The sequence below is a fragment of the Aquarana catesbeiana genome, linkage group LG07 (genome assembly GCF_042186555.1).
Source record: "Aquarana catesbeiana isolate 2022-GZ linkage group LG07, ASM4218655v1, whole genome shotgun sequence".
Taxonomy (NCBI): domain Eukaryota; kingdom Metazoa; phylum Chordata; class Amphibia; order Anura; family Ranidae; genus Aquarana; species Aquarana catesbeiana.
In genome coordinates, this window is record NC_133330.1 from 163,828,830 (window position 1) to 163,852,409 (window position 23,580).

Genomic DNA, 23,580 nt, shown 5'->3' on the forward strand with positions numbered 1-23,580 from the left:
AAAGAATGTAGAAAATATTTTTTTTTCAAAATTTTCGCCCGTTTCTCAGTTATATCACCAAAAATAAATTTCATTTGGGTACAGTGTAGCATGACTGAGTAATTGTCATTGAAAGTGCGAGAGCACGGAAAGCTGAAAATTGGTCTGGGAAGGAAGTGCCCAGTATTGAGGTGGTTAATGAAGCCAACCATCCAGGGAATGGGTGATTTGGCATCGGGTGATGGTTACTCTGGTAGTGAAGAAGTGTTGTCCTGTCCCCTTCATTAGCAGTTTATTTCCTACCTTTTGTGCCTGGACCTGCGGCACAGAATACCTAGGGACCTAGCCTAGGAGTCATGGGAGAGATGCAGAGAGGCTCCTGAGAGAGAGCTAGCATGTAGTCACAGAGTAAGGTTCATATCCTGTATCAATCCTGTATCAATTGGCAAGTGTGGACATGTCACTGGGATTGAGGTGACAGGTATTGATGGGTTGATGGAGGCCTGGTTCTGCAGTACTGGTGCCAAAGTTGGTGTTCTCTAACTGTGGTAGTGTTCGTAGTGCTTAGTGTTAACAATATCCTGTATCAATCCTGTATCAATTGGCAAGTGTGGACATGTCACTGGGATTGAGGTGACAGGTATTGATGGGTTGATGGAGGCCTGGTTCTGCAGTACTGGTGCCAAAGTTGGTGTTCTCTAACTGTGGTAGTGTTCGTGGTGCTTAGTGTTAACAATACAGTCAGTTAGCCATAAGGTAAGAGAGGGTAGACTGTGTTCAGGGTAGCTTGCTTCTAAGTCTGGAGTTATGCCTTAATGCTGATTTTCGCATTAAAGCAAACTCCTGCCTAGAACCGAAATAGTTACTGAGTGTAGTTCTAGTGTCCCCAACTTGTGTGACAAAGCCCTGCCTACAGGCTTTTTCACCCGTCTTCGGGCCTGGTGCTGGCATATTAACTGTGGGCAGCCGGCTGTGACTGCTTGACAGATGGCTGCTCACTGCGCATGCGCAAGCCATGCTGTGCTATCTGAATGGTCCCACAGTCTTCTGGGACCTGTGATGTGCCCCAGAAGACTGGGAGAGAGTGAGGGGAGAAGAACTACCGCTTGGATTGCCTAGGCGATCTGAGCCCAAAAATGATGCACCAAATGTGAAAGAGATGGATGGGAGGAGGAGCAAGAGCGAAACTTCCCCTTTTGGGTGAAGTTTAGCTACACAGATTTAAAGTGTGAAAAAAAAATTACAAAGCACACTGAGTGAAGATCGGGTGAAGATTGGATGTTCATCTATTTAATGAATGATTTTGTTTGATGACTTTGATGCGATTCAATTTATTTATAGTACCGCATAGTGGTGATTGATATTGATATTCATCATATATTGAATTTTTGTGTGTGTGTGTGTGTGTGTGTGTGTGTGTGTGTGGGGGGGTTATACTGAAGCTGCATTATTTGTGGTTTATGTGATAGTTAAAAAAATTTGGTTTGTGCATTTTAATGTTTGGTGCATTTTTTAATATTTAAAGGAGCTGTAAAGTCTCCAGGTTTTTCACCTTAATGCACCTAAACCTTCTTTTCTGCAGCTGCCCCCAGACCCCCCCATTTTTCTTACCTGAGCCCATTCATTCCAGCAATGTGAATGAGCCCAGCAGCTCCAGCCACTGTATATGTCCTCATTGAATAGATAGATAGCAGCAGGAGCCATTGTCTCCTGCTGCTGTCAATCAAATCCAGTAACACAGGAGTGGGGGATGAGGCCGAGTCTCGCTGTCTGTGTTAATGGACGCATCAGTGGGACTCAGAAGCGTGCCAGCACGAGTGCCCTAATGGAAAGCGGCTCTCCGTGGGGACACCGAATGAAGAAGAGGGGCCTGGAGCGCTGACAGGTCACCCCAGAAGAGGAGGATCGGGGCTGCTCTGCGCAAAACCCTTGCACAGAGCAGGTAAGTATAACATGTTTGTTATTTTTATTAAAAAAAATTTGAGCCTTTGCAATCACTTTAATACGTGGATTAGGGATATATTCTATGTTTTTATAGTAAGATCTATACATTGTATTGCATGTGGTTATTGAAACTGGTTATTAACAAGGTGTGCAGCTGCAAACCAAATTACAATATAACCCAATTGCATATATATGCACAAGCACAAACACCGTAAAAGGAGGACAATGTCCATTTCAGTGTCAAACAGGAAGATGGATGGTTATTATCAATAGTTTCAGATAAGCTGGAATCCTCAGTTGAAGAAAAGAAGTGATCTCCTCCTGGCTGGAGAAATACATTGGTGTTAAGACTGACTGTTGATGCCATAGCTGCGCAATCTCAAAATTGGAACGGCTCAACCAGGGACCAGCTTCCAGTGACTAAATGTGTGTCCGCTGGTGATAAAATTTGAGCACAAATGATGTAATTAAAAATGTTATCTTAAGTTGTTATTTCACAGTACTAAAGAATCCACAATATATGTCAGCAGATGTGTCACTAGTGTACATAAGCTGTCACCAGAGTAATACCCCAATGAGACCAAAGGGATGTGTACTGTGCATGACTAGAGATGAGCCGAACACCCCCCAGTTTGCTTTGCGGCAGAATATGCAAACAGACCAAAAATTTGTGCGAACACGCGAACCCCGTTAAAGTCTATGGGATTCGAACGTGAAAAATCAAAAGTGCTAATTTTAAAGGCTAATATGCAAGTTATTGTCATAAAAAGTGTTTGGGGACCCGGGTCCTGCCCCAGGGGACATGTATCAATGCCCCAGGGGACATGTATCAATGCAAAAAAAGTTTTAAAAATGGCCGTTTTTGGAGCAATGATTTTAACAATGATTTTAATAAAAGTGTAATATTCCTTTAAATATTGTGCCTGGTGGGTCTCTAAAGTATGCCTGTAAAGTGGCGCATTTTTCCTGTGTTTAGAACAGTCCCTGCACAAAATGACATTTCTAAAGGAAAAAAAGTCATTTAAAACTGCTTGCGGCTGTAATGTAATGTTGCCCCTCCCCCCAGCCCATTTATTTATTTTATTTATTTATTTCAGGTGCTTATATAGCGCCGTCAATTTACGCAGCGCTTTACATATACATTGTACATTCACATCAGTCCCTACCCTCAAGGAGCTTACAATCTAAGGTCCCTAACTCACATTCATACATACTAGGGACAATTTAGACAGGATCCAATTAACCTACCAGCATGTCTTTGGAGTGTGGGAGGAAACCGGAGTACCCGGAGGAAACCCACGCAGGCACAGGGAGAACATGCAAACTCCAAGCAGGTAGTGTCATGGTTGGGATTTGAACCAGTGACCCTTCTTACTGCTAGGTGAGAGTGCTACCACTACACCACTGTGCCGCCCAACATTACCATGCCCTTTGGGTCTGGTATGGATATTGAGGTGAACCCCGCGCCCAAATTAAAAAAAAAAGGTGTGGCCCCCATGCCCTATATACTCTGAACAGCAGCAGTATACAGGCAGTCCCCGGGTTACAAACAAGATAGTGACTGTAGGTTTGTTCTTAAGTTGAATCTGTTTGTAATTTGGGACAGGTACATTTTTTAAGTGTATCTCCAGTCAAAAAATCTATTTTTAAGCTTTTTGGATAACATAGGGAAGGGTTATCATCACCCCTGTAACATTTGTTTTGCTGTCTGTACCCCTGTTCAGAAGATTTCACCAGAGGAAATTTCCCTTCCTAGGGGTAGATTTCCTCTTACTTCCTGTTGTCTCCGTCCGTTTCTAAGTAGGAGTCATTTGTAAGTAGGATGTTTGAAAATAGGGGACCGCCTGTATATACTATACGGCCTGCCCTATACACTCTGCAGAAAATTGGGCCTTGGGTGTTGGTGGTACCAGAACACTGTATGCCCTCACAGTTACTCTTGGTGGGTGCTGGAACAGGCCCTGCTGTGAAATATTATATCAAGAATTGTAATTACATACCTCTGTTAAACAGGGGCAGAAAAATTGGGCCTTAGGCGGTGGTGATGGCACAACACTGTAAAGCCTCACAGATAATTTTGTTGAGTGCAGGAACAGGCCCTGCTGTGAAATAATAGATCAAAAATTGTAATTACGCCCCCCTGTTAAACAGTGGCAGAAAAATTGGGCCTTAGGCGGTGGTGGTGGTGGTGGCACACCACTGTAAAGCCTCACAGATACTCTTGTTGAGTGCAGGAACAGGCCCTGCTGTGAAATATTAGATCAAAAATTGTAATTACTCGCACCTGTTAAACAGGGGCAGAAAAATTGGGCCTTAGGCGGTGGTGGTGGTGGTGGTGGCACAACACTGTAAAGCCTCACAGATACTTTTGTTGAGCGCAGGAACAGGCCCTTCTGTGAAATATTAGATCAAAAATTGTAATTACGCGCCCCTGTTAAACAGGGTCAGAAAAATTGGGACTTAAGCAGTGGTGGTGGTGCCACAACACTGAACCCCTCACAGATACTCTCGGTGAGCGCAGGAACAGGCCCTGCTGTTAAATATTTGATCAAAAATTGTAATTACATGCCCCTGTTAAACAGGGGCAGAAAAATTGGGCCTTAGGCAGTGGTGGTGGTGCCACAACACTGCAACCCCTCACAGATACTCTTGTTAAGCGCAGGAATGAGCCCTGCTGTTAAATATTTGATCAAAGATTGTAATTACGCGCCCCTATTAAACAAGGGCAGAAAAATTGGGCCTTAGGTAGTGGTGGTGGTGCCCTAAACCGAAAATATTCTTAGAAGCTATCATCATGGAAATTGAGGAGGAATAGGATAGTCACTCAGCATAATAGGATAGTCACTCAGCATATGCAGTCTTCAAGGGATCCCACATTAATAGAAAAATCATTTGGTTACATCAGCATCAGGTGCTTGGTAGCTGGTGATCCAAGACTGATTCATTTTTATGAATGTGAGGCGATCAACAGAGTCTGTGGACAGGTGCACTCTGTGATCGGGTACAAAGCCTCCAGCAGCACTGAATGTGCATTCAGAAAGAACGCTGGATGCAGGACAGGCCAGTAGCTCAATTGCATATTGAGCAAGCTCTGGCCAGTGGTCCATCCTCAAGACCCAGTAACCCAGTGGATGTTCTGGTGGAAAGGTCTCCAAGCCTGATCTTACCCCTAGATATTCCTGCACCATGTAATTCAGACACTGGCGATGGTTGCTGGAACCGATCAGACCTGGGCGCTGAGGACTGAAGAATTGCCTGAAGGCATCGGTCAGCCAGCCACCTTCTCCACCGTTCTTTCTGTGACTGAACGAAGCCTCAGCAACACGTTGTCCAGCACCAGGAAATTGTAACCTCCCAGGCTCTGGAAACATATTGCACAAACCTTTCTGCAAGGCCTCCAAAAGATGTTTCATCCTCTGCTTCCTCTGCGAAGGCTGGATAAGTTCTGCAACCTTACCCTTGTAACGTGCATCAAGAAGGGTTGCCAGCCAGTAATGATCCCTCTCCTTGATACCACGAATCCTAGGGTCCTTTCACAGGCTTTGCAGGATCAGGGAGGCCATGTAGCGTAGGTTTGCAGAGGCATTCGATCCTGAGTCCTCTAGGTCACTAAGGATCACATGATCCTCAACCACCTCCTTCCAGCCACGTACAACTCTTTGGGTTTCTGGGGACTGCAAATGATCCCTTGAAGACTGCTGCTGAGTGTTATCCTCCACCTCCTTGCTGACACAATCCTCTTCCTCCTCTTCTTTCTGTGTGATCGGCGGGCCTGCAGGAATACTAGTATCTGGATAAAGGGGGCCTTGAGAGGTAAGGAAGTCCTCCTTTTCCTCCCACTGTTCTGCCTCAAGTGCCCTGTCCATTATTCCACGAAGCGTGTCCTCCAACAGGTAGACAAGAGGGACAGTATCACTGATGCATGCACTGTCACTGCTCACCATCCTCATGGCCTCCTCAAATGGTGAAAGGACAGTGCATGCATCCTTGATCAGTAGCCACTGGCGTGGCGAAAAAAAGCCAAGCTCCCCTGACCCTGTCCTGGTGCCATACTCACACAGGTACTCATTGATGGCCCTCTGCTGCGTGTGCAGCTGCTGGAGCATTGCCAACGTTGAGTTCCACCTGGTGGGCATGTCAAAATGAGGCTAGTTCCTTAGCTAGGTTGCTTTCTCTTTGAATGTCAGCCAGCCAAGCACTGCCATTATATGACCGGCGGAAATGACCACAGACTGCCTCAGGAGATCCTGTAAGCCCGGGTACCTGTTCAAGAACCGCTGCACCACCAAATTCAGGACGTGAGCCAAACAGGGAACATGGGTCAAGTGTTCCTGTTGGAGGGCGGAGAGGAGGTTGGTGCCATTGTCGCATAAAACCATTCCTGGCTAAAGCTGGCGTGTCGTCAACCACCTCTGAGCCTGCCCCTGCAGAGCTGACAGAATCTCTGCCCCAGTGTGCCTTCTGTCCCCTAAGCAGACCAACTCAAGCACCGCATGGCATCTTTTTGCCTGAGTGCTTGCGTAGCCCCTTGAACGCCTACGGAGCACCGCTGGTTCAGAGGAGAAATTTGCAGAGGAAGAGGCCATAAAGGGAGAAGAAGAGGGGGTGGAGGAGAGAGCTGTGGCAGAACCACCACTAGCATTTTGGAGGTGTGGTGACAGAACAAGCTCCAACAATACTGAACCCTGTCCTGCATCCTTCCCAGCTGCCAGCAGAGTTACCCAGTGCACCGTGAAAGAAAGGTAACGTCCCTGTCCATGCCTGCTAGACCATGAGTCAGCAGTAATATGCACCTTACCGCTGACCGCCCTGTCCAACGAGGCCAAGAGATTGCCTTCCACATGCTGGTAGAGAGCCGGAATGGCCTTCCATGAAAAGAAATGGTGTTTGGGAACCTGCCACTGAGGTACCGCACATTCCACAAATTTACGAAAGGGGGCAGAGTCTACCAGCTGAAAAGGCAGCATTTGCAGTGCTAGCAATTTGGCCAAGCTAGCATTCAGACGCTAAGCATGTGGATGGCTGGGACTGAATTTCTTTCAATGGTTTAGCAACCGGGTAGGGAAATTTGTCTGCTAAAATCCAATGTTGGTGTACCGCCAGCAGATTGGCCACTAGTACTTGGGACACCTATTTCTATATCTTCATTCCTCTCAGTGCAGGTTTCTGAGAGGACTGGAGGTATAGTGGGGTTGGAGATCCCAGCTGATGAGGAGCAAGGAGAGGTCCACCTTGTTCTTTGATGTGGGTCTTTTAAGTGCTGTTGCCATTGGACTGCATGGGAGGTCATCATATGACTGGTCAAGCATGTGGTGCCCAAGCGGCTGCTGTTTTGGCCATGCTTGATACGCTTCAGACATATGTTGCAAACAGATATCAACAAAACCCGGGGAATGCCCAGGAAAAAATCCAAGTCTACTTACCAGCAGCTCGCAGACAACCAATTGACCTGTCTAACAGTATGCGTTAAAAACAGGGGTTCAGTCCGCACACATTTGCAAACGCATGCGTATGCCACAGAGCCACGTCACGGCACCCTGTAATCTGGGGTGCAAAGTACTGTGTACACCAACACAAGTGTAATAACAACTATGGGTGCACTGTATGTATTGTGTACACCACCAGGAAAGTAGTAGCAACTGCACTAGGGATGCACGGTACTGTACACCAACAGAAGTATGATAACAACTATGGGTGCACTATATGTATTGTGTACACCACCAGAAAAGTAGTAGCAACTGCACTAGGGGTATACAGTACTGTGTACACCAACAGAAGTTTAATAACAACTATGGGTGCACTGTATGTATTGTGTACACCACCAGGAAAGTAGTAGCAACTGCACTATGGGTGCACGGTATTGTGTACACCAACAGAAGTGTAATAACAACTATGGATGCACTGTATGTATTGTGTACACCACCAGGAAAGTAGTAGAAACTGCACTAGGGGTGCACTGTGTACAACAACAGAAGTTTAATAACAACTATGGGTGCACTGTATGTATTGTGTACACCACCAGGAAAGTAGTAGCAACTGCACTATGGGTGCACGGTACTGTGTACACCAACAGAAGTATAATAACAACTATGGGTACACTGTATGTATTGTGTACACCACCAGGAAAGTAGTAGCAACTGCACTACAGGTGCATGGTACTGTATACACCAACAGAAGTTTAATAACAACTATGGGTGTACTGTATTGACCACCAAAAAAGTATGAGCAACTGCACTATGGGTGCACAGCACTGTATACTGTGTACACCGCCTGAAGTATATTAGAAACAGTACACCAGGAACGGCCTGCAGTCAGATATAGCTAAACTGGATACAGTGGCTATATATATATATATATATATATATATATATATATATATATATATATATATATATATATATATATTAAATACACTGCAGCTAACTGAATCACCTGCCTGCCTGAAGAATATTAGAAACAGTACACCAGGAACGGCCTGCAGTGAGATATAGCTAAACTGTATGCAGTGAATATATATACAATCAGGTCCATAAATATTGGGACATTGACACAATTCTAATCTTTTTGGCTCTATACACCACCACAATGGATTTGAAATGAAACGAACAAGATGTGCTTTAACTGCAGACTTTCAGCTTTATTTTGAGGGTATTTACATCCAAATCAGGTGAATGGTGTAGGAATTACAACAGTTTGTATATGTGCCTCACACTTTTTAAGGGACCAAAAGTAATGGGACAGGTTAACAATCATCCATCAAACTTTCACTTTTTAATACTTGGTTGCAAATCCTTTGCAGCCAATTACAGCCTGAAGTCTGGAACGCATAGACATCACCAGACGCTGGTTTTCATCCCTGGTGATGCTCTGCCAGGCCTCTACTGCAACTGTCTTCAGTTCCTGCTTGTTCTTGGGGCATTTTCCCTTCAGTTTTGTCTTCAGCAAGTGAAATGCATGCTCAATCGGATTCAGGTCAAGTGACTGACGTGGCCATTGCATAACATTCCACTTCTTTCCCTTAAAAAACCCTTTGGTTGCTTTCACAGTATGCTTCGGGTCATTGTCCATCTGCACTGTGAAGCGCTGTCCAATGAGTTCTGAAGCATTTTGCTGAATATGAGCAGATAATATTGCCCGAAACACTTCAGAATTCATCCTGCTGCTTTTGTCAGCATTCACATCATCAATAAATACAAGAGAAGGAGTTCCATTGGCAGCCATACATGCCCACACCATACCAAGGTATGCTTTGGATCATGAGTAGTTCCTTTCCTTCTCCATACTCTTCTCTTCCCATTACTCTGGTGCAAGTTGATCTTGGTCTTATCTGTCCATAGGATGTTGTTCCAGAACTGTGAAGGCTTTTTTAGATGTTGCTTGGCAAACTCTAATCTGGCCTTCCTGTTTTTGAGGCTCACCATTGGTTTACATCTTGTGATGAACCCTCTGTATTAACTCTGGTGAAGTCTTCTCTTGATTGTTGACTTTGACACACATACACCTACCTCCTGGAGAGTGTTCTTGATCTGGCCAACTGTTGTGAAGGGTGTTTTCTTCACCAGGGAAAGAATTCTTCGGTCATCCACCACAGTTGTTTTCTGTGGTCTTCCGGGTCTTTTGGTGTTGCTGAGCTCACTGGTGCATTCTTTCTTTTTAAGGATGTTCCAAACAGTTGATTTGGCCACACCTAATGTTTTTGCTGTCTCTCTGATGGGTTTGTTTTGTTTTTTCAGCCTAATGATGGCTTGCTTCACTGATAGTGACAGCTCTTTGGATCTCATATTGAGAGTTGACAGCAACAGATTCCAAATGCAAATAGCACACTTGAAATGAACTCTGGACCTTTTATCTGCTCCTTGTAAATGGGATAATGATGGAATAACACACACCTGGCCATGGAACAGCTGAGCAGCCAATTGTCCCATTACTTTTGGTCCCTTAAAAAGTGGTAGGCACATATACAAACTGTTGTAATTCCTACACCGTTCACCTGATTTGGATGTAAATACCCTCAAATTAAAGCTGAAAGCCTGCAGTTAAAGCACATCTTGTTTGTTTCATTTCAAATCCATTGTGGTGGTGTATAGAGCCAAAAAGATTAGAATTGTGTCGATGTCCCAATATCTATGGACCTGACTGTATATATACAAGACTATCTGTATATACATGTATATTAAATACACTGCAGCTAACTGAATCACCTGCCTACCTGAAGTATATTAGAAACAGTACACCAGGAATGCCTGTAGTGAGATATAGCTAAACTGTATGCAGTGGATATATATATATATATATATATATATATATATATATATATATATACACACAAGACTATCTGTATGTAGCGCTGGTATTTTTGCCTTCTAATGCTATGTAATGCTGTAATGCTATAGATTGGTATTTGCTATTTGCTCCCTTTAGTGGTATAAATGTGAAAGAGACTTTGTTTATTTTTCATTTGAAGAGCATAAGGAAACCTATACAGGAAGTGACTTAATGATTACTTTGTGAAGGAACTCACTTACCCAGAGTGCTCACTCACCTACCCATGAACACTGAGTGACTGAACTGCATGCTGGGTAGGATATAAAAGGCCCAGCACGGCCATTTTCTTTCTCTTGTTCCTGGGACGCATGGCCTGCCTGCAGGAAGTGGTAAGTGTGTGTGTCCCACAGAGCCGTGGCCTACATCGTGCGGAGCAGACTTGAAGCCAGAGGAGAAGTTTACACCACAGCATGCTGGAGCAGCAGTGTGGTCGGATCGGGAAGGATCTAGAGATACCTGACGGAGGTAACTGAGGACTCCCGGTCATCTTGTGGAAAGGAGCAGCATGACGGCGTGGCCGCAGCAAATAGACTGAGATCTTGTGCAGCGGAGGCATCCAACTTTCCAGGCCTGTTGTGGTGAGAAGGCGGATGCCCAGAAGTTATTTACCGCATTTAACACACTTAGACTCATACCACAGTGTTGCTGAGACCTGCAGTTCCACAGAGGGGTCTCATTCAAATAGACTGAGTTTAGGCAGGCCTGAAGCCTATACTTCACTAAGAGTTAACACTGTGGCGGTTCAGAGATAACTATACCGAAGGCAGTTATAAGTGTGTGCATCGCATGAACTATTCTAAATCATCAGCTTATGTTACTTCTTTGCTTGTTAACCCCTTGGATTACAAACACTGCAGTATAATAGCTAGCAGAAGACAGAAGATCAGAGACTACAAATTTCACTGAGAAGCCTTGTGTTCAATTACAGTGACAAGGGACCACATCATACCTCAGGGGGAGCTCTTGAGCAAACTGTACTGTGCTGTGTTTGATAACCTCGCATTGATGTGTTCAGTGCAGCGCACTGGAAGTGGGAAGGTGCCCAGTGTCAGAGCGTTGTCACTCTGAGCACTAGTCCCACTTGGAAATGCGCCTGCAAGGGTCATTCAAGAAAACTTTACCTATTAATAATTTGTGAGTACTTATCGCACTGTTATATTACGTTTATGTGACAGTGCAGTTATTGTAACTACTGTTCATGCCAGTCTCAGTAAAATTACATTCTGGTTAATTACAATTGGTGTGAAGTGTTGTTCATTCTCCTACAGGTGGAACAACGGGTACCCAGGTAATGGTAAAGGTATATCATTGGTATATTGTTATTGTGGGATTGTCCTTTATTGTTCAGCTTCACACCAACAGCTGTGTCAAGCGGATTGAGCCAATTTATTGGGGGTGGAATAGCAGAGTACAGGCCCAATCAAATATCAGCAGCTCCTTCGGGGGTCAGTGCTACATGTATATATATATATATATTAAATACACTGCAGCTAAACTGGATACCGTGGATATATATATATATATATATATATATATATATATATATATATATATGAGACTGTATTTTAAATACACTGCAGCTAACTGAATCACCTGCCTGCCTGAAATAAATTAGAAACAATACACCAGGAATGGACTGCAGTCAGATCTAGCTAAACTGGATACAGTGGATATATACAGTTGTGCTCATAAGTTTACATTCCCTGGCAGAATTTATGATTTCTTGGTCATTTTTCAGAGAATATGAATTATAGCACAAAAACTTTTCTTTCACTCATGGTTAGTGTTTGGCTGAAGCCATTTATTATCAATCAACTGCATTTACTCCTTTTAAATCATGTACGGAAAAGGAAAAATTGGGATTTTAGAGGTGCAAACAGGGTGACACAAATTTTATGTACAAAATTTCACATTTTATTTAGAAAAATTGATAAAAACATGGTTGTAAAAAGAGTTTACATGCAATGTACTGAAACAATGTAGTGCAACCGAAGGATTGATTTCTCAACATGTTTCACCACACATCGTGGCTTCTTCAGGAGAGTAGTATCTATCAGGCACTAAGAGAACAATACAGTAAATTACAAAGTACACAACAAAAGAAGACAAAGAAAAAAACACTATAAATACAAGGCAAAAATGTATGTATATATAAAAAAAAAATTAAAAAAAAAAAATGTATGTATATATAAAAATGTATATTGTACCACACATCCAAACTGCCAATGCAACATTTAAAGTTGATGTAAACCCGACATTTTTTTTTTATATCATACTGTAGAGTATAAGATTTGCTATCATTTGAGCCCAGTCTTGCCACAGAGAGTAAATGCATCTCTGAGCAATCCTCTTTTATTGTTCAGTGAGACAATTCTTGACAGGTAAACAGATCCCATATTTGGCTTAAAGTGGATGTAAACCCAATGTCATCCTTTCTAAACTACTGCCATAGGGGTTATCTATAAGGATATACATGCCTCCTGCATGTATCCTTACCTGTCAAATGTCTCCCCTCTGTCTGTTATTAGACCCGAAAAACTGCATATTCTGTGGGTGGGTCTGTTGTCTGGAGCTTGGTGGGTGGAGTCGTGATGTCAGTAGACTCCCCCCCCACCTCTACACTCCCCTTGTCAATATGCATTTTCTCTGTGTATTTCTAACACTGAACTTCTGCTATGATCTCTACCATCCAGTGAAAAGACAGGAAAGTAACCACATGACTTCAGTATGCCAAATCATGGTGAGGTGTGGAACAGCCAATCCTTGCAGAGCTGCTGAAGAAAGGAGTGGGGGAGGGAATTTAAAAATACTGCATGTCTCTTAGGCTAATGCACGAGATGTAAATCACCTGTTACTCACAGCAAGGGGGAGTATTTGACAAAGTTTTTCTCAGTTTGTCAAGAATTGTCTCACTGAACAATAAAAGAGGATTGCTCAGAGATGGATTTACTCTCTGTGGCAAGACTGGGCTCAAATGATAGCAAATCTTATACTCTACAGTATGATATAAAAAAAATGGCGGGTTTACATCCACTTTAAATGTTGCATTGGCAGTTTGGATGTGTGGTACAATATACATTTTTATATATACATACATTTTTTTTTTACATTTTTTTTTTTATATATACATACAATTTTGCGTTGTATTTATAGTGTTTTTTTTCTTTGTCTTCTTTTGTTGTGTACTTTGTAATTTACTGTATTGTTCTCTTAGTGCCTGATAGATACCACTCTCCTGAAGAGGCCACGATGTGTGGTGAAACATGTTGAGAAATCAATCCTTCGGTTGCACTATACAAAGATTGTTTCAGTACATTGCATGTAAACTCTTTTTACAACCATGTTTTTATAAATTTTTCTAAATAAAATGTGAAATTTTGTACATAAAATTTGTGTCACCCTGTTTGCCCCTTTAAAATCCCAATTTTTCCTTTTCCGTATATTGTATATTGTAGGGATGTGGTGCCTATATTCATTTTGAATGTGAGGCAAGTATTTACCTTTTTCCTCTGAATATTTTGGGGTGGTTAAACACCCATTCTGTTGCCTCTCATCATATTGTATTATTGTTTTATAATTTTCTATATTTTTTTTGTCTTCCTGTGTAGTAGGAGCATCTATATTTCAAACATGGCCACCTACAGAGGTATTGGCTTCGAGGGGTTAATGGACAAGATCCATCAAGCCCAAGGTTCCTCTTATGAGGGTATGACTATGGACCGTTTTTTCTTCAGTTTAAAAAAATTACTAGAAAAAAAGGCCCAAGTTTTTTGGAACAAATATTTTCAGAAATATATAGAGGATAGAATTGTACCTTGGGGACTACGAATACAAATTTTTCCAAATCTACCAAAAATCAAAACGGAGTTTAGAGCAGATTGGGAATCAAATTTACAGTCTTGTTCTTTTAAAATGATGGAGGCTCTCTGCCAGAATTATCAAAAAGAATTAGAGGTTATCAATGGAGGCATTGAAAAATTATACACTAATAATAGCAGTCTTGTTTCTGACCCTACCTTTGCTGACAGAAAGCAAACATTAGAGAAACATTTAGAACATTTTGTTACTGAAATCCTGAAAACTAAAGATAAAAAATACTATCGTGATAGATTGGCATATGACAGCAGTACGGCCTATAAATGGTCTACTATGAACTCACGAAAGAGGAACAAACGTTCCTCCCGTGGACATAACTCGGCCCATGATCCAAGTGACTCTGGCGAATCTTCCATTTCTTCCTCATTCCTAGCAGGTGCCAACTCCAATACATCATCGGGCACGCAAAAGCGCAAATATGATAGATCAGCGTCAACTGCTTCAGCCGCCAAACGCACCCCGCAGGACACTACCCATATCGGGCTTTGCTCACAAACAAATAAAGCACCTTCTTGTTCTTCTAACTCTTTTGGTGATGGACACCCCAATTCTTTACACTAGGGCTCACAATTGGGAGCAATACCCAAGGTAAGTCACTTACCAGCTACTACCCCTTTTGGGGGACTCACAAGGACTCCCGAATCTCGGGGTCCTTCGCACAGCACCCATCTTCTCACTGACACCAAATTTGGAAAATTCAAAGAAAGTTCCCAATGCACCCCCAACACTCAAGGGGACAGCCAAGGCGGCCTGCAAGTAATTAACCTATCCTCCTGTTCTCTGACGGAAGATCAGGTCCGGGTTCTCAGCCTGGGCCTGACCTTCTGTCCTGACCAGGATGTGGATACTTTTGAGATCATAAAAGACGTACACCTCTTTGCCAGAAAATTAATGTATAAGGTCATATTCAACAAGGACCCGGTTGGTTCTGATATCAATCAGGAGAGCCTTTGGATGAATAAAACCAATAATGAGATAAAGGCACTGCAGGATTTGATGGAATTATGGGAGGAAGGCAATCCATTTGACGACTCCCTGGAGGAACCTACTGCCATTTCTTCCCAGGATCCCCCATCCGGGAGGCTTTTCCCACCACCCCATCTTTATAGACCAAAATCTACTTCTTTGCGGGCCCTACAGGGCAGCCCTAGTATTTGGCCCTTTACCCAACAGGTTATCAAGGAGATCCAGGCCACAGCTTGGAAACGATCTACTGGTCGCTCCAACTTAGAACCAGCTCTCCGTAGAGCTTTATCCTCTCTGAAACATAATGATCAGATTGTCATCAAACCCTCGGATAAAGGGGGGAATATAGTAGTCATGAATAGGGACTCTTACAAAAAAATGGTTTTGGATCTCTTGCGTAACCGTAGTTGGTATCGACCTGTTCCTTCCTTTCAAGTTAAGTATGCAGAGATTAAATTAAAGATTCTTGTCGGTTGGGCATTCCACAATGACCTCATTGACAAGAAGACTGTAGATTTTTTGACTGTTGGAACTCCTAGGACACCCAACCTATATGCCTTACCCAAAGTCCACAAGCATCTTAAATTTCCTCCCGGCCGCCCGATAGTTTCCGGTAACGGATGTTTAACCGAGCCTGCGAGTAAGCTTGTGGACAATTATTTGCGACCACATGTCGGCTCGCTCAGCTCCTACATACAGGACACTGCTGACCTCTTGAGATCCCTGGATGGAATTTGTGTACCACCGGGGTCCCTATTGGTCGCCATCGATGTGGAGGCCCTCTACAACTCCATCCCCCACGAGTGGGGGGTTGGGGTTGTGGAGGTCTTCCTATTGGAAAGGGGCCCTGGGGCCTTCGCCTACAACTGTTTCATCTTGGATCTTTTACGGTTTATCTTAACCAATAACATCTTTCTTTTCGACCGCTCCCACTACCTCCAGGTGCAGGGTGTTGCGATGGGGACTATATGTGCCCCATCGTACGCCAATCTGTACCTGGGGGGTGGGAGCGTGAGATTTTCTCCTCAGATGACTATAGTCGATTCTTTGACAATGTTTTGATTTGGCGTAGATTCATCTATGACATTTTTGTGGTGTGGACTGGTTCTAAGGAGGAACTTCTCTTCTTGGACAAACTTAAGGCCAATTCCTATAATCTCAAATTCACGATGACGTACGATCAAAATAGGATTAATTTTTTGGATATTTCCATTTATCTCTTAATTCAGATGGTACACTTGGCTCCTCCTTGTTTAGAAAGTCCTCGGCCGGAAACACCATTTTACACGTGGCCAGCTCCCACCCCAAGCCCTTAATGGTGAGCATTCCTTATAGTCAATATCTATGACTAAGGAGAAACTTCAGCCGCGACCAGGACTTTGAAAAGGAAGCAGGGGCCTTGCAGCTACGCCTCTTGGATAGGGGCTATAGTCGCTCCACTCTCAAAAAGGCATACCATAGGGCCAAATCATACAATCAAACTAAATTAATCCATTCGTCAAAACCTCGAAAATTGGATCAGGAGGTACGGTTGATAATGACATATTCTAAACAGCATCAAAAAGTCCGTGAGATTATTCAGAAATATTGGCCCCTATTGTCCAATGACAAAGTAATTTCCAAATATGTGAAACCAACTCCCTCCATTACCTATAGAAGATCCAGGTCCTTAAAGGATCAATTGGTCCATAGCCACTTAACACAGAGATCTGCAAGAAATATTCGGAAAGGCACTGCCCCATGTGGTAGGTGCGATTTCTGCAGATATATTTTAGATGCAGAGGAGATAACCCTTCCAGATGGGACCTTATATCAACCCAATTTCTTTGTCAATTGTCAATCCATTGGAGTGGTCTAATTACATGAGGTGCACTTGTAAGGCTTTTTACATAGGGAAAACCAAGAGGGCCTTTTTCCACAGGATTAGGGACCATGTGTCCCTCGTCCAAAAGAAAAAGATGGAAACAGCCATCAGTCGACACATGGGTTTATACCACTCAATTGATCTAACTAAGATGACATTTTTTTGCCCTGGAATTCCTGCCCACTCATGAGAGGGGGGGAGATGCAGATAGAATTCTCCTGCAGAGGGAGGCGAGGTGGATCCACTCTTTGGCTGCCACCTCGCCCCCTGGGCTTAACAAATCCATGAGCTTTAGGCCTTTCCTCTAGGGATTTGTAGAGCCATGTTCTCAGTTGCTCCTTAAATTGGTCACTTTTTGACCACTATTGTTACTTTGATATGTGTTAGGTTTCTGTACCAGGTTTTCATATGTACACTCTAAATTGCCTTTACTTCATTTTTTGCCATTGTGGTTTGTGGATCAATTATGCAGATTGTATTTATCAATTACCTTTGAATATACAAACAGAAATAGAAAGGGAGAGGAGATAACAGGGGAAAAAGAATAAAATATATATATTTTTTTCTCCTCTTCTCTTCCCTGTGAGTTCTCAAATTGTAAATAAAGTTTTCTGAACCAAGGAAGCACCTACAAGGATAAGATGACCATACGGACACCCAGGGCGCCATTTCCAGTAGTAAATTTGTTTCCCCTGGAGGGCGCCAATTGCATCTTTCCTTAACCTTTGTGTGAATTTTGTCCACACAGATGGTTGCAGCCATTCTACCATCTTCTCTGGTTGTACTTCTTTTCTTACAAACTCTTTTTCATATATATTATTGCTGTGCTTTTTGGGCATTTACATCACTGCTGATAGTCCTAGAGGTGTTGTCTGGTCACTTCCGGTGCGCCACCTAGTGTCACTTCCGGTGTGCCCAGCACCTTTGATTATATTGATTTGATTGATGTATTTCTCTTTCTGACTTGGCTGAAGATGTCACTTCCAGTTTTGCTGCCTATTGGTAGATGCCCCTGTAGCGTCCGCCCCTCCCCTAGGCTTTGGCGCCATTTTTTGGCACCAAATTTGGAGAGGGGGAGGGTATTTAAACACCCTGGTGGTGGTTCAATAGAGATCCAGCCTGAGAGGAGGAGGATGTCATTTTCTTCATTTACCAGCTGATCCAGGTATTTCATGCTACTCTGAGGAAATTTTAGACTAATTTTCCTAATTTTCAGTCCCCTGACTGAAATATTGCTGTTGTCTCTAGGCTTTTTCGTTTGTCCTTTTCCTCCCCCCTTTTTTTTGGGTTCTGTCCTGGAAAGAACACAAATTAAAGCAGCTTGATAAACCTGGACTCCTTGGTCTCAAGTCAGTCCTTTATTTCAGGTACAGATTCTATTACATTGTTTATATATATATATATATATATATATATATATATATATATATATTTTTTTTTTTTAAATAAAATAAGAAAAAGAAAAAGTAATAAAGAGATAAAAGATAGATATTGAAAAATTAAGAATTGAGAGACGTAAATTAAAGATCACTATATTCCTTTCTCCACATACATTTTAGGATCTCTTCCATCAGTTAAAAACACGATTTTACCTAGCCTCTGCGGTCGTCAACTGATCCTCTGGCTGGGCTTGCTTCCTGATTTTAGTAGCTTAACTACTTGAGTTTGCATTCAATTCGCTATTTCAATTTTTTGAAAGACCTGCATACAGGTAAACAGATCCCATATTTGGCTTAAATGTTGCATTGGCAGTTTGGATGTGTGTTACAATATATATTTTTTTGCCTTGTATTTGTAGTGTTTTTTTCTTTGTCTTTTTTTGTTGTGTACTTTGTAATTTACTGTATTGTTCTCTTAGTGCCTGATAGATACTACTCTCCTGAAGAAGCCACGATGTGTGGTGAAACGTGTTGAGAAATCAATCCTTCGGTTGCACTATACAAAGATTGTTTAAGTACATTGCATGTAAACTCTTTTTAGAACCATGTTTTTATCAATTTTTCTAAATAAAATGTGAAATTTTGTACATAAAATTTGTGCCACCCTGTTTGCACCTTTAAAATCCCAATTTTTCCTTTTCCGTACATGATTTAAAAGGAGTAAACACAGTTGATTGATAATAAATGGCTTCAGCCAAACACTAACCATGAGTGAAGGAAAATTTTTTGTGTTATCATTCATATTCTCTGAAAAATGGCCAAGAAATCATAAATTCTGCCAGGGTATGTAAACTTATGAGCACAACTGTATATATATGAGACTGACTGTGTATATGTGTGTATATGTATATATATATATATCTATATATATATCTATATATATATATAGATATATATATATATATTAAATACACTGCAGCTAACTGAATAATCTGCCTGCCTACCTGCTCAATCTAAATGACACTCTTTCTCCATCCATGCCAATGACACACTACACGAGGCCGACGTGCAGGCGGCCTTATATAGTGTGGGGCGTGGACTTAGTCCCCCTGAGCCATGATTGGCCAAAGGCACCCTGCCTTTGGCCAAATATGGCTCTCTTAGCTGAGGGCGCTGTGATTGGCCAAAGCATGCAGGTCATGGTGCATGCTCTGGCCAATCATCATACAGCAATGCACTGCACTACCGCAGTGCATTATGGGCGCGAATGGCCCATAATGTTCGGTTTTCAATGAATGGGCGAACAGCCAATGTTCGAGTCTACATCATGTTTGACCCGAACAGAAAGCTCATCCCTATACATGACTATGAAAGAGTACAGAAGAGTGTACAAAACCAATCCATGTATGTGTCACATTGTTTTGTCTAGCAACCAGATGGCAAACACAAGCATTGTGTCTGTAAACGGATTGCAAAATGTCCACAATCTAAAATGAAGCTATGTTGATGTCTCCCATAGCAAAAATGTATATCAGTCAAGCACTGCTTGTGACTCTTAAACGACAGTAGCACTGGCCTCCATAAGTAGCCCAGTTTGATATTGACAAACTGTCCACAATTTTGTGCTATAGTTTCCCATAGCAACAGTGCCACAGTTTCAAACTGATCTACAGTCAGGTCCATAAATATTGGGACATCGACACAATTCTAATCTTTTTGGCTCTATGCACCACCACAATGAATTTGAAATGAAACGAACAAGATGTGCTTTAACTGCAGACTTTCAGCTTTAATTTAAGGGTATTTACATCCAAATCAGGTGAACGGTGTAGGAATTACAACAGTTTGTATATGTGCTTCCCACTTTTTAAGGGACCAAATGTAATGGGACAATTGGCTGCTCAGCTGTTCCTTGGCCAGGTGTGTGTTATTCCCTCATTATCCCATTTACAATGAGCAGATAAAAAGGTCCAGAGTTCATTTCAAGTGTGCTATTTGCATTTGGAATCTGTTGCTGTCAACTCTCAATATGAGATCCAAAGAGCTGTCACTATCAGTGAAGCAAGCCATCATTAAGCTGAAAAAACAAAACAAATCCATGAGAGAGATAGCAAAAACATTAGGTGTGGCCAAATCAACTGTTTGGAACATCCTTAAAAAGAAAGAATGCACCAGTGAGCTCAGCAACACCAAAAGACCTGGGAGACCACGGAAAACAACTGTGATGGATGACCGAAGAATTCTTTCCCTGGTGAAGAAAACACCCTTTACAACAGTTGGCCAGATCAAGAACACTCTCCAGGAGGTAGGTGTAAGTGTGTCAAAGTCAACAATCAAGAGAAGAATTCACCGGAGTGAATACAGAGGGTTCGCCACAAGATGCAAACCATTGGTAAGCCTCAAAAACAAACAGACCAGATTAGAGTTTGCCAAACAACATCTAAAAAACCCTCACAGTTCTGGAACAACATCCTATGGACAGATGAGACCAAGATCAACTTGTACCAGGGTGATGGGAAAATAAGTGTATGGAGAAGGAAAGGAACTGCTCATGATCCAAAGCATACCACCTCATCAGTGAAGCATGGTGGTGGTAGTGTCATGGGCATGTATGGCTGCCAATGGAACTGGTTCTCTTGTATTTATTGATGATGTGACTGCTGACAAAAGCAGCAGGATGAATTCTGAAGTGTTTCGGGCAATATTATCTGCTCATATTCAGCAAAATGCTTCAGAACTCATTGGACGGCGCTTCACAGTGCAGATGGACAATGACCCGAAGCATACTGCGAAAGCAACCAAAGAGTTTTTTAAGGGAAAGAAGTGGAATGTTATGCAATGGCCAAGTCAATCACCTGACCTGAATCCAATTGAGCATGCATTTCACTTGCTGTAGACAAAATTGAAGGGAAAATGCCCCAAGAACAAGCAGGAAATGAAGACAGAGCATCACCAGGGATGAAACCCAGCATCTGGTGATGTCTATGCGTTCCAGACTTCAGGCTGTAATTGACTGCAAAGGATTTGTAACCAAGTATTAAAAAGTGAAAGTTTGATGGATGATTGTTAATCTGTCCCATTACTTTTGGTCCTTTAAAAAGTGGGAGGCACATATACAAACTGTTGTAATTCCTACACCGTTCACCTGATTTGGATGTAAATACCCTCAAATTAAAGCTGAAAATCTGCAGTTAAAGCACATCTTGTTAGTTTCATTTCAAATCCATTGTGGTGGTGTATAGAGCCAAAAAGATAAGAATTGTGTCGACTGTACATCAGTCCAGCTCCACCAATGTCAATTCAGTATGGTGCATAAATAACTTTCAAAATATCCATATATAAGATTGTACTGCAGTCTCCCATAGCCGCAGTGCTGCAGTTTCATATAAATATACATCAATCCAGCATTACTAATGTCTGTTCAGCAGGGTGCAAAAATAGCTGCGAGCCAACCTCTGGAAGTCCTAACTGTGCCTCGGGCTTTCACACTGGATTGAGAGGAGAGGCTCTTTACAGGCGCTATGCAGGCGCTATTTTTAGCGCTGTAGCGCCTGTAAAGTGATAAGTGCACAAACAAGTGTAGCGCTAGAGATTTTACAAGCTTATGATATAACTTATATATAAGAATATGGAAAGAAAAGTCTATGTCAGTCCACAGTGTGCAAAAATACAGTCTCTGGTGCTCTTCAGATGTCCCTTCAGATACAGAAGACTGCTGTTAATCCAGAGGGTATATAGAATTCCTTAATCACCACGTGGATAACACATGCAAAAAATTAGGTGTGATGGACCCTCCACAAGCAAAGAGTGAAGGCTTACCAGAGGAATGGAACTCATAAGAACATACGTTCAATGAGTCAATCTAGCTTGTATCACCACCAGGCAATAAAAGGAAGGACCTCCCAATTAGATGGCAGCAAAACTCCAACCGTATCCAGAGCCGTGAGGGAACTCTCTTTATAGTGAATGGCAAACCTTCCAATGGATCATCTCAGAAGAATAGCCCGTATGAAATAAAAAGAGGGGGCCACATAGCATAATACTGTTTGTAAAACAAATTTATTAAAATAAGTAAACAACTTACATTTCTGTAGTAAAAAAAGCGCTTCAAGTAAAATTATGGCAGGCAGTGGAGTCTCCCGACGCATTTCGTCTTACAAGACTTCATCTGGGGTACTCACCCACTGCTGCCATACCGCTTAATATAGATGCCTTAGCCCCCTTGATGAGGATCCAGCTCATATCTAAAATTAACAAGCACTTCCGGGTTTGGCCAAAATGGCGGACCCGCGTGTGTTCCAAGCCTCAGTGTGATGTGACGGCAGAACCGTCACTTCTGGTTGGACTGCAAGCCGCAATCCCAACCCTGTGCTGCTCTCTTACTTCTGAATAGGCCCTCAGACAGCCTAGCAGCCAGATGTGCCCGGGATAGGCCCAAACTCCGGCCTAGCAGCCTGGGCAGTACAACACACGTCCACCCAGACAGCCGTCCAGGTGGCACAGAACACTGATCACCTGACTCCACCCAAATATATAAGTTCTCCCAGCAGGCCAAGGGATTCAAGAAAACCCCTGCTCATTGGCTGAGATACCTCATATAGTCCTAATCTTTCCTTGCTTTGTCTTTGTCTTATCCAATCCCAACAGGTACCCGGCCACCTAGAGGCAGAAGAGAGAAGTGCAGCAATTCTAGACTTAGGGTGAAATCAATTGATCCCTAACAATGAGCCAAGGTAACTACACCTGGCAGGTAAATTTAGGAGCAACGCTGCCTAAACATCAGGGTGCAACATCCTCCCCTTGCCTACAAAACTACATCTCTAAAATAATTTGAGTTCTCAAGCCTGAGAGTGAATGTCCTGGCAAAAACTGGGATTGGTGGGGAAACAGGGAAAGAATAACAATAACAATAGTATATGGGGGGTACCACATGAAATAAATATAAGAATCAGACACATGAAATGGTAGATAATATATGACAAAGAAATATCAAAAATTTTATGCACGGTTTTAAAGGTAATGTACCACCCAAATATTTAAAAGTAGACCTAAGCAATGAACTTACTTCCTAACTATCTATCTAATATATACAGTGATAAGAGATACAGAGGATGACTGATCTGTGTACATGAAAGAATGAATGGGGCCATGTATCGTGAGATTTTGAGTGCAAACCTCCTCCCATCAGCAAGGGCATTGAAGATGAAACGTGGCTGGGTCTTTCAGCATGACAATGATCCCAAACAC